At 38.2% G+C, this 8,553-nt stretch overlaps 1 long non-coding RNA gene across 1 annotated transcript; it reads left to right on the top strand.

Annotated features, from left to right (window-relative positions):
- Window positions 1-3,386: 3,386 nt before the first annotated feature.
- Window positions 3,387-5,722, top strand: LOC135196717 (uncharacterized). The gene is made up of 3 exons (XR_010310431.1): window positions 3,387-3,608; window positions 4,488-4,833; window positions 5,309-5,722. It is a non-coding gene; the product is annotated as an uncharacterized LOC135196717 (long non-coding RNA).
- The last annotated feature ends 2,831 nt before the right edge of the window (window positions 5,723-8,553 follow it).

Genomic DNA, 8,553 nt, shown 5'->3' with positions numbered 1-8,553 from the left:
GTAAAAAAAACTTTATTCCTGATATACTATCATCAAAATCGAGGTGTGCGGCAAAAAAATATCGCCACCAATCCTTTGCCACACAGGATTAGCTGGTTTGACGTTTCTGACAACCTCCTGGCCACCCTTACCTCCCCTCCCCCGCGCAGTTCATACAAATGGAAGACGAGCAGTGCAAACGGCGAGCAAGACCTCTAATAAGGAATTAAGTAGTACAGAACCAATACCGATACAATAAGCTATGAAGGCGCACAAAATTAAAAGCTTAAAAACGTCACATGACGTAAACAACATGTGTGGGACGACTTCTGCAACACGTCATATGACGTGGTTGACCTTTTGTTTTAAGGTTAACTGTTGTTTTTTTTCTAAAATCATGTATGCACTGATATATTATAGACTATATATTTCGTTGACCTCAGGTGATAGGTGAAGTCATTTGGGCTTTCCTTATAGTGGCTGACATAAAGAGAGTATCATCTACTGAATTGACAATTACCTTTTAAAATGTCCCACAGAGCATATGACCCCTATACTCAGAAACGACAACGATGGCCAAAAAATATGCCACATTTTACTCTTGTTCATATAACTTAGGTTTTAACCAAAGATACATTGAAAATATCAGTAGGATATAAAGCATTACATTTCAAATAATGGAAACTATTTTAAGACTCCAAGAAGCTAATAAGCGAAAATAAGTGGCGAGTTATATCTGTATCGGCCACACCACAGGTAAGGCAATTTGCCAATACTGTTACCGACCTCACTGTATGAAAACAGTGCTCAGCGAGTCATTCAGTTCTATAATTCAATGCTGTTAACAAGAAACGGTGATTAGGAAGACATCAAAAACATGTGGGGCCTGAGTAAGTAGGAAAGTTTACTGCAATACTCTCAATATTGTATGGAGGCATTATGCCATTTTTTTTTTTTTACAGATACTTCGAATATTATATCAAGAATATCATGGTTATAATAAAACTTGTTGTGAATTATATTTATTAAAACATATAATCAAATAACTAGTGAGAACAAAATGAGAACATTTTATGTCCTATTACAAAACAAATAAACATTTTATATTTACAATCTAATACCTTGACCATCCACCCTCTCTCTGTCACTTCCCTCAATCTGTCGGGCATCGAATGAACAAGGTTGAAAATTTGCTGTGGTCTCCATCTACAAATTTCCCACTGAGAGTTGATCGTGAAAGCCATGAGTTGCTGTAGTTGTTCTCTCATGTTCAATTTTCCATGCTGTTCACCATATCGGGGCCCACACGTGTTCAATCACATTCATATCTGCTCCTTTGCTCAGCCATTCATGAAGAAGCAGGTTATCCTGTCTGGCAAACCACTCTTGAACAACGTGAGCAGTGTGAACAGGATGGGCCCTGGTGGGAAGGGAAAATTCCTTTCTCGTAACGAAGGCAAGAAGGAGGTTTGCAGCAGCTCAACATACTTAGCTGCTGTAAATCGTCCCCTCGGTAAGAAACACAATCCAACCCAATCCACCCATACCATGCAGACACACCCAGCCCCAAACGTTGCAGGTGACATGGCCAGATCGAACCACCTCAACAATGTTACGAGGTTCATATCTGAATGAGAGAAAAAAATAGGGGTGTATAATATAAAATCACACACACATATATATATATATATATATATATATATATATATATATATATATATATATATATATATATATATATATATATATATATATATATACCTTTGGAGAATTTAAATTCTCAGTGATGAACAACACTGAAATTATTTATTTAATATATTATGTTTGAGGAAAAAGAGCAAATGATGCCACTGTCCCTTACCTAATATTTATCTCAGAAATAGAACTCTTATTTTATGTTACTCCTTTTATATATTTTGACAGTCCACTTCCATGGAGAAAATCTGAATATTAATAATTAATATAAAGAAGAATGCAATTGATAATTGATGCAAATAATGATTTTGCTTATCATACCGGGTTCTATTTGTTCGCCAACAATGCAGCTTCCCATGCGATGTGGACGAGAAGCACTTCTCGTCAGTAAAGATGACCCTGCCCCAAAAGTCCAAACCCTTATCAGCATGACGTTGGGAAAAATCAAGCCTTCCCGCCTTATGTCGCTCCATCAAGAGCTCCTTCGTCGCTGGAGTCCCGTGATGAATCACAGCAGCGTGGAGTCTGCTTCGTACTGTCATCGATGACACCTAATCCAAGTTCTTCATGAATGGCCTCGGCGTTGGTTAAGGGTTGCTCTCGAGCCGCCCTGATAATGGCGTCATCCTCAGCTGGGGTGGTTTTCCGTGGACCCCCTGGCCTAGCTAAGCGAACATATTATCTTAAATGTTTAACTTATAATTTATATAACATCGCAATCAATTATAGATTCTTCGAATTTTGTACTCGATGGATTGATCATAGTTTAGTAAACATGGCGGTATATTTTTGGTTTCAAAAGCATATCAAATAGAACGAGGTTACATATATCCATAATATTCTCAATTTGGTTGGTGGTTATTAAAACTGTAAATCATTGCTGAGCCATCACTGAAATGACATTTAATAAATAAACTATAGCTATCATAAGACACACAATGACTGTGACGGGGTGGGCACAGATAAAATGCTCTTATAGGCTTAATTTTATCGAGACAACTCAATCGACTATCTAACTTTCTTGGTCGGCAAGGGCCAACCACCCACCGGTGTGGAATTATGGAGGTGCACCTGAAATATTATTGTGGTGTTGGAATGGCTGTGGATATCTGTAGTCTAACCCAAATTATAATAGCGAGACGAAATACATTTAAGAAAAAAACTTTCATATTAAATAAGCAAGATTAAATAACCATGAATAATGTAACATATCCACCAATCATTCAGCATTAACAACTTACGCAAGTCGTTCAAGTTCCCACTCTTCTCCCATCTTCTTATCCACAACTGTACCGTGGTGGGGGACACACCAACATCACGTGATGTTCAATGGCTCGTATCGAGAAGCCATTCGTCCTTGCAGCGCCAGATTTGTGTCCCTTTGATTCATGGTGAGTGGTTATGAAGCCTGACCCATTTAAAAATCCTGCTGACGACCTCACCTCCGTTGGGATTCAGACTCTGTTTCGAGTAGAGTAAAACAAACGTAATTACCCCTAACCTGCTTATATTACATAAGATATGCGAAAGTAGCTACTTCATACGAAATGGATAAGCATAAAAATAATGGGAACAAAAATAAAAAACAAATTATGTATACATGGGAGAAAACTAATTAGAAATTCAATGATTTTTCCACTGCACTGCGAATTGTTCAATCTTTAATAAATCGACTTTATCTTTCTCGGGATCTATGGGGTTCATGTCTGCACCCTTATTTGGCCAGTCAACCAATTCAAATCCTCTCCACCTTGAAACCATTCCTGGACTACTCTGGCCGTATGGATGGGACAGCCGTCATGAATGAAAATGACAGGACTAGGTGGAAACGGATAATTCCGCTGGTGAAGTGAAGGGAGGAAGAAATCCTGAAGAATTTTAACCTATTTTTCATTGGTGAAACCCTTCAGTCTTGGTGATATCACATATACCATGTAAGGAAATCCAGGCCCACACGTTTACAGTTACAAGCCACTCCTGGCCACTTCGTAAATGTTTCCTCGGTGGTATCTGAAGGAAAACAATCTGATTTTTTTTACAATTTACTCGTTGCTTTCCATAACAGGGAAAATAATGTTATATCGTTTTGGGGAAATGTAATGCTAAGCTGATTAGTGGAATTCACGTTAAGAGAGGAACAGCACCACCTTTAGTAAACAGCGTTTCAAACAAATAATTAACAATTTATCATTATAAAGACATACAGAATTTTAAACGTTATCAATGACAGTAATGACCTGAGATGTTGCAATGCCAGTAACAGCCAATCAATCAATCAGTCCCAGTAATCGTGTGATTTAACAACGATATCACTGCTACAGCACCCCTATTACACGCTAACAAGTTTGTCACCCAATCATGACTAGACTGAGGTGTTGTCTAAATTTTGATAGGTTATCTGTCCTCTGCTAGTAGTATTCGTTATAGTCTCGAAATGAACAGCAACATATAGTTCTCCGGGCGCAGATCGTCGCTCTACGAGAAAGTGGGCTTTCAATAGGTGCTGTTGCACAGTGTCTTGACGTCTCCCCTACAACAGTAAATAAATGGAAAAGGAGGCACGCTTAGACTGGGAAATTGACCGACTTTGGATAGCATTTATTTATTTCATTTATTTATTAATGTTTTAAACTATAAACCTTTTAAACCCGTGAAATTATGAAACCTAAATTACAGTTGCCTTGGTCCTGTTGAACTCTAATAGTGATTCTTTCTCTTTACTTCCCAGAATACCAAATATTCGTTCCCATAAGTAAACAGGCTATAATTAATCTTGATTATCTAGGTATCTGCATGTTAATTACGTATTTCAGTTCGAAGACCTCCACCACGAATGACCACCCATTAGGATAACGACGACATTCGACAAGCAGCAGAAGAAGATCCTTTTACCAATACTATTGCTATTTGTGAACGTTTGGCATTAAATGTTTCGGCTATGACGGTGCGAAGACGTCTGCATGAGGCAGGAATACCTCATAGAATTCCTGCCAAGAAGGAATTTCTCGCCGAACGGCATCGTGCTGATAGGCTTGCCTTTGTTCAACAGTTTGTGGGGGAGGATATGGAATTTTGGTATCGAGTCGTATGCAGTGACGAAAGGTCTTTTACTAGCAGAAGTCACGGCAGAATACATAACTGAAGACCGAGTAATATAAGGTGAGTTCCTATAATTAATAATAACAGTCAGACTATAATAATTATAAGCAAGGGTAATATTTAATCAAAAGATAATAATTCAGTCAATAACCATGTATTTTCCGCTAAATGAATTATATTGCCACGAGAAGTGTGAAAATAAAAATTCTTCATTGAAATCCCCCCATTAGTTAAACTATTGCCAGCTTTCAGGCATTAAGCAAATGCATTATTAATGTTATGAATAATCACGTAAGCAAACTTATAATGTTGAGTACAGCCTGTTTACTGGATTAAAGAATATCATATCATAACGGACCGTTGCAGATCAAACTTAATGCTATTATAAGTATTAATCTTTGCAGATGAATAAACATTCTTAACTTAATGCAAGGGTTGTTACTTAGCATTTTATTTCCCCAAACGATATGGCATTATTTTCCCTATTACGAAAAGCAAAGCGTAAATTGTTAAAAATTAAATTTTTTCCCTTCAGATACTACAGAAGAAACATTTACGAGGTGACCAGGTGACCAGAAATGGGCATGTCACAGTAAACGTGTGGGGCTGGATCTTCTTACATTGTATGGATGATTTCACCAGGACTGAGTGGAGGTTCACTGGTGAAAAATACATTGAAATTATTCTGGATTTCTAACTTCTTTCACTTCAACAGCGGAATTATTCCTCCCCACCTGCTCCTGTCATTTTCATTCACGACCGCTGCTCCATCCATCCATACGGCCAGAATAGTCCAGGAATGGTTTCAAGGTCGAGAGGATCTGCAATTGCTTGACTGGCCAAGTAAGGATACAGACATGAACCTCACTGAGAATATTTAGGCTAATTTGGTAAAATGTTGGGAGCCTGAGAGGGAGAGGAGATCAGATCAACTTATGGACCACTGGGAACACAATGGAAGCTATTCCACAACCAACCACAGATCGTCAGAAACCATGAATCTTCTATGCCTAACAGATTACAAGAGGTGATCTAAAAGGAAGGTGGCTGGACTTCTCACTAATATTAAAAATAAATGTAAAAATTGAGTGTGTATATTTGGATTACCCCATGGCTTCCGCTGAACTTCCATGTCGTATGATGTAAAAAAAATCGTAAAACGTAAAACAGACCAATGCATATCGTTTAGCTCCAGGTCATGATTATTATAATTTAATTATTAGAAAGGTGAATTAGATATTTTAAAGGAGTTCAAAATCTAAAGGGAATTTCGCTATCCTGATTTTCTTTAAAATTATCTAAAAAGAGAACCCTAGGACAATATCATCAAACTACATTTCTCCAAATAGCTCTTTTCACAATGGACAGGTAAATGAGTGAAGGGGCTGTTTAACAATAGAGACGTCTGTCTCTTATCCTCACACGAATAATGATAAGAGCGAAAGGAATTTCTGTCCGTAGGACATTAAAATATGTATCACAATTAATATATTAGAAAATATAAGCCAAGTAGATATGTTTATCCATATCATGTAATAATTATTGTAATGAACGGTGTGTAGCGAATAACCTCTACAGTATATTCAAGAGGGAATACAAACCCAACCATGAATGCATGAAACCTCTGAATATCAACAATTGTTTATCATTGGCAAACGAATTAAGTTTACCATATGGGAATGGTTAAAAGTTTGCACCAAGTTTGGGAGGCCTTCTTCGCTTCCATTACACGTTGTGGAATTTTCTGTCCCTAGTAGTTTCATTTTGATTCCTCAGTAAAGTCTAGTCTAGTCTCTCTCTCTCTCTCTCTCTCTCTCTCTCTCTCTCTCTCTCTCTCTCTCTCTCTCTCTCTCTCCTTTTCATTCTATATGTATTTCAAGAGAGTGAGTTTAACCCAATCCTTCTTCTTGTAAATGTTTTTGTATTCAGAAAATCTACAGTACTGTAATAATATTAGGATAACCCTAAAAAACACGCAGGCATTAAAGATAAACAAGAAAATATTTCAAAGTGGAGCTTTTCGTTAGCCATACACTCTATCCACGAGCATATCTAGTACTTCGTCCACTCATCGGAGTCGCAACAGGCCCACCTTACCCCTAGCCCCCCATCCATTTCAGTTGTAGCAAAGCTGAGGGCATCGGTACAGCAAAAGCAAGAAGCTCGTCAGTTTGAATTACATTTCAGAATTCCAAAACCTGTAAGACGGCTTAACAACAAGAACTTAATCCCCGACACCACTCCCCCCGCCCCCGGAAAAAATATATATGCATATATTAGTTTAGTCAAGATTAGAGGGTGTTAATGACATATCAAAATAGCATACTTAGCGCAGTGGTATTTCTAGATGACATGTCACTTTAAATTAGCTAATATGGGAGAGAGAGAGAAGAGCTAAGGTGTCGGACATTTTCAACACGTTCACCGAGTGTTTGGGTATGTTCAATGAATTGTTGCTGCGTTTCTCTTTAGAGCTTCCTATTGTAGAATTTGTAGGAAACGCACTGCAACCGATACTATAAACTTGGCTTACGTGATAAGTTAAAATATCCTGTTATGATGTTCGTGATTCTTTCCAAAACCAATATAACTCTAAAATTTTGATCAATTTTAAGTATTGCGTAATGAATATCACCGATAAATAATAACAGACATGGTGGTAAGATAATGCCTTAGACAAAAGTTAAATGGAATCTTAATAAACAAACTTATATTTAAAGTGAGACACTAATCTTAGTTACAGCGATATAACCTGCTCAGATTTCTTTCCTTTTTCTTTTACTTCGTGTGTGTGTGTGTGTGTGTGTCTTTCTCCAACCTTACCTAATGACTCCTCCCACTGAAAGAATTCCAGAGCTTATTGGTGGAACTCTTGCTAAGAGAGGAAGAGTCCTCCCCCCATCCCCATCAGTAAACACTGTTACCATAAAATTTTTCGAAGTTGCTCAAGAAGGTGTACCAGGGAAACCTGTGTCCAACTGTACATGAACAAGAATAAGGGATACCAACAGAACAAACTATTCGGAACCAACCAGAAAAGACTATACAGCCAACTAAGAATGGAAGGCAACCACCAAGAAATTCCTGAAGCCGAACCAAGTAAGAGACTCTGGGAAAACATATGGAGCAATCCGGTATCACACAACAAACATGCAACATGGCTCCAGGAAGTCAGGAAGAAGAAACAGGGAGAATAAAACAAAGATTCACAGACATCACGACAGACAGTCAGGACACCAACTAAAGAAAAATGCCAAACTGGAAAGCCCCAGGTCCCGATGAAGTCCATGGATACTGGCTCAAAAACTTCAAGGCCCTACACCCACGAATAGCAGAACAACTCCAGCATTGTATCTCAAATCACCAAGCACCCAAATGGATGACCACAGGAAGAACATCCTTAGTACAAAAAGACAAAAGTAAGGGGAATATAGCCAGTAACTACAGGCCTATCACCTGCCTACCAATAATGTGGAAGTTACTAACAGGGTATACAACTACCTAGAGGAAACAAACACCATCCCCCACCAACAGAAAGGCTGCAGAAGGAAGTGTAGGGGCACAAAAGACCAGCTCCTGATAGACAAAATGGTAATGAAGAACAATAGGAGAAGGAAAACCAACCTAAGCATGGCATGGATAGACTATAAGAAAGCCTTCGACATGATACCACACACATAATAGAATGCCTGAAAATATATGGGGCAGAGGAAAACACCATCAGCTTCCTCAAAAATACAATGCGCAACTGGAATACAATACTTACAAGCTCTGGAATAA

This window comes from Macrobrachium nipponense, chromosome 18, assembly GCF_015104395.2.
Source record: "Macrobrachium nipponense isolate FS-2020 chromosome 18, ASM1510439v2, whole genome shotgun sequence".
Lineage (NCBI taxonomy): Eukaryota > Metazoa > Arthropoda > Malacostraca > Decapoda > Palaemonidae > Macrobrachium > Macrobrachium nipponense.
Note: the sequence above shows the minus strand (reverse complement) of the source record. Positions and strands in the feature narration are given on the sequence as shown.